Source organism: Dermacentor variabilis, chromosome 3, assembly GCF_050947875.1.
Source record: "Dermacentor variabilis isolate Ectoservices chromosome 3, ASM5094787v1, whole genome shotgun sequence".
Classification (NCBI taxonomy): Eukaryota; Metazoa; Arthropoda; class Arachnida; order Ixodida; family Ixodidae; genus Dermacentor; species Dermacentor variabilis.
In genome coordinates, this window is record NC_134570.1 from 130,219,995 (window position 1) to 130,224,212 (window position 4,218).

Sequence of the window (4,218 nt, forward strand, 5' to 3'; positions counted from 1 at the left end):
AGGTTAGGAGGACAAAAGAAGCATATACAATGCTAAAAAGCGGGCATGTACTGTATTACCGGGGCTTAGCGGAGAGACGAGAACTAGGAGCCGGATTCCTGATTAATAAGGAAATGGCTGGTAACATACAGGAATTCTATAGCATTAACGAGAGGGTGGCAGGTGTTGTTGTGAAACTTAATAAGAGGTACAAATTGAAGGTGGTACAAGTCTATGCCCCTACATGCAGTCATGATGACCAGGAAGTCGAAAGCTTTTATGAAGACGTGGAATCGGCGATGGGTAAAGTCAAAACAAAATACACTATACTGATGGGCGACTTCAATGCCAGGGTAGGCAAGAAGCAGGCTGGAGACAAGTCAGTGGGGGAATATGGCATAGGCTCTAGGAATAGCAGAGGAGAATTATTAGTAGAGTTTGCAGAACAGAATAATATGCGGATAATGAACACCTTTTTCCGCAAGCGGGTTAGTCGAAAGTGTACGTGGAGGAGCCCGAATGGTGAGGCTAGAAATGAAATCGACTTCATACTCTGCGCGAACCCTGCCATCATACAAGATGTAGACGTGCTCGGCAAGGTACGCTGCAGTGACCATAGGATGGTAAGAACTCGAATTATCCTAAACTTGAGGAGGGAACGGAAGAAACTGGTACACAAGACGCCAATCATTGAGTTAACGGTAAGAGGGAAACTAGAGGAATTCCGGATCAAGCTACAGAATAGGTATTCGGCTATAACTCAGGAAGAGGACCTTAGTGTTGAAGCAACGAACGACTATCTCATGGGCATCATTAAGGAGTGCGCAATAGAAGTCGGTGGTAACGCCGTTAGACAGGAAACCAGTAAGCTATCGCAGGAGACGAAAGATCTGATCAAGAAACGCCAAGGTATGAAAGCCTCGAACCCTACAGCTAGAATAGAACTGGCAGAACTTTCTAAGTTAATCAACAAGCGTAAGACAGCGGACATCAGGGACTATAATATGGATAGAATTGAACAGGCTCTCAGGAACGGAGGAAGCCTAGAAACAGTGAAGAAGAAACTAGGAATAGGCAAGAATCAGATGTGTGCGTTAAGAGACAAAGCCGGCAATATCGTTACTAATATGGATGAGATAGTTCAAGTGGCTGAGGAGTTCTATAGAGATTTATACAGTACCAGTGGCACCCACGACGATAGTGGAAGAGAGAATAGCCTAGAGGAATTCGAAATCCCACAGGTAACGCCAGAAGAAGTAAAGAAAGCCTTAGGAGCTATGCAAAAGGGGGAAGGCAGCTGGGGAGGATCAGGTAACAGCAGATTTGTTGAAGGATGGTGGTCAGATTGTTCTAGAGAAACTGGCCACCCTGTATACGCAATGCCTCATAACCTCGAGCGTACCGGAATCTTGGAAGAACGCTAACATAATCCTAATCCATAAGAAAGGGGACGCCAAAGACTTGCAAAATTATAGACCGATCAGCTTACTGGCCGTTGCCTACAAAGTATTTACTAAGGTAATCGCAAATAGAATCAGGAACACCTTAGACTTCAGTCAACCAAAGGACCAGGCAGGATTCCGTAAAGGCTACTCAACAATAGACCATATTCACACTATCAATCAAGTGATAGAGAAATATGCAGAATATAACCAACCCTTATATACAGCTTTCATTGATTACGAGAAAGCGTTTGATTCAGTCGAAACCTCAGCAGACATGGAGGCATTACGGAATCAGGGTGTAGATGAGCCATATGTAAAGATACTGGAAGATATCTATAGCGGCTCCACAGCCACCGTAGTCCTCCACAAAGAAAGCAACAAAATCCCTATAAAGAAAGGCGTCAGACAAGGAGATACGATATCTCCAATGCTATTCACAGCATGTTTACAGCAGGTATTCAGAGGCCTGGAGTGGGAAGAATTGGGGATAAAAGTTGATGAAGAATACCTTAGCAACTTGCGATTCGCTGATGATATTGCCTTGCTTAGTAACTCAGGAGACCAATTGCAATGCATGCTCACTGACCTGGAGAGGCAAAGCAGAAGGGTGGGTCTGAAAATTAATCTGCAGAAAACTAAAGTGTTGTTTAACAGTCTCGGAAGAGAACAGCAGTTTACGATAGGTAGCGAAGCACTGGAAGTGGTAAGGGAATACATCTACTTAGGGCAGGTAGTGACCACGGATCCGGATCATGAGACTGAAATAACCAGAAGAATAAGAATGGGCTGGGGTGCGTTTGGTAGGCATTCTCAAATCATGAACAGCAGGTTGCCACTATCCCTCAAAAGGAAAGTGTATAACAGCTGTGTGTTACCAGTACTCACATGTGGGGCAGAAACCTGGAGGCTTACGAAAAGGGTTCTGCTGAAATTGAGGACGACGCAACGAGCTATGGAAAGAAGAATGATGGGTGTGATGTTAAGGGATAAGAAAAGAGCAGATTGGGTGAGGCAACAAACGCGGGTAAACGACATCTTAGTTGAAATCAAGAAAAAGAAATGGGCATGGGCCGGACATGTAATGAGGAGGGAAGATAACCGATGGTCACTAAGGGTTACGGACTGGATTCCAAGGGAAGGGATGCGTAGCAGGGGGCGGCAGAAAGTTAGGTGGGCGGATGACATTAAGACGTTTGCAGGGACAACATGGCCACAATTAGTACATGACCGGGGTAGTTGGAGAAGTATGGGAGAGGCCTTTGCCCTGCAGTGGGCGTAACTAGGCTGATGATGATGATGATGAACCTCGCCGATAGTTGCATATGGAGCTTCTGCTCCTAGTTCGTCTGTGATTGCAAGCACTGTTACGTAGATGCTCTAGCTATCGCCCTATGTATTTGGGGTCTGCATATGCTGGTGGCCATGACCAGATTGAAAAATGTTACATCAGGGTTTCAGTTTCGAGACCGAAATTCACTCGCCATCAGGGGGCGCTGTGATAGCGACGCTCAGCCTGTTTAAGGTACCGCGCTTTCAGTATAAACTCGCTCTCAGCCTCGGTCCCCATCTTCGTCCGCGTCTCTCCAAAGGGCGCCGTCCCGGTGTGCCCAACGTAACCGGCGTGGCATTCTTGGCGGCCACGCCCACATAACAAAAAAAGTCCCGCCGCCCTTTTAGGCCTCCTGAAATCTGCGACATTATACTGCCTGTCGTACCCAAGGGAGATTAAAAATAAAAGAGATGGCATTTACCAGAAGGGGTCTATGTTGCTGAAGCGCGGATCTCCCTTGAGGGTCGTCCACGCGGGAATGGCGTAGCCGACGATCGTGCCCAGGCACACGGAACCCGTCCAACAGGCAACCAGCGACTGCAGGAGCGGACGGCTGGCGGCCGGTGCGTGACCTGCTGCTGGCGTTGTGTCCAAGACCACCATGGCCGCGTCCTTGTCTTCCGGTGCGGCGGCATTGAAGCTTGGTTGTAAGTCGACCGCTAGAGCCGCATTGTTGGGCGTCATTCGGGAGTGAACCGCTTCACCTGAATTCATTGCGATAGACTGAAGTGCGGACGTGGCATCCATCCTGCTTCCTTAGTTTCTCCGTCTTCGTTCTCACGGGGTTAGCGATGATGATGATGATGCCATAGATTCACTTTCGTGCGGTACTGAAAAAATATGGCACCTACCCACAATGGCGGATGGGGCAAGAATGGGATCATGTTACACGCAGCTAGTCACATCAGAAAAATGAGCTTGAAACTCGAAACTGGCATAATGGATTGTTGTGTAATCAAGAAGTGAGATCAAGCGAATGGACGTTTACATTTTAAAAGAACCAAAACGAACATTCATTGAATAATTTAGGATGAAATTATTTGAGAAAAATTATATTAGGAACGGTAAAAAAAGTAAGAATTACCGTGGTACTCGTCTTTCTACTTTCTTAAAAACACAGAAAGCTTAATCACGTCCCAGCAACAACAACGACAACAAAAAAAATCTGCGCCGATGGCTGAAGACTGAGCAAGAGGCCAGCATTGAAATTCAAGCCAACTTTACTAAGTGGCCATTAAAGAAGTATTTGCTTTGTATTAGACGGGAAAAATAGGCCTCTTACTTTGTTTTTGTTTTAACCTCATCTCACGGACCATAGACACTAAGGGGTTTGGTCGACAATTATGTTTATAAGGATAATAATGAGACATGGCGCCATCTGTAAGTCATGTGGTATACCATTATTACTGTTGCAAATGCCTTCAGAAATGCGTGCTTCTTGCAGATCTGTGGCAGAACACCAGT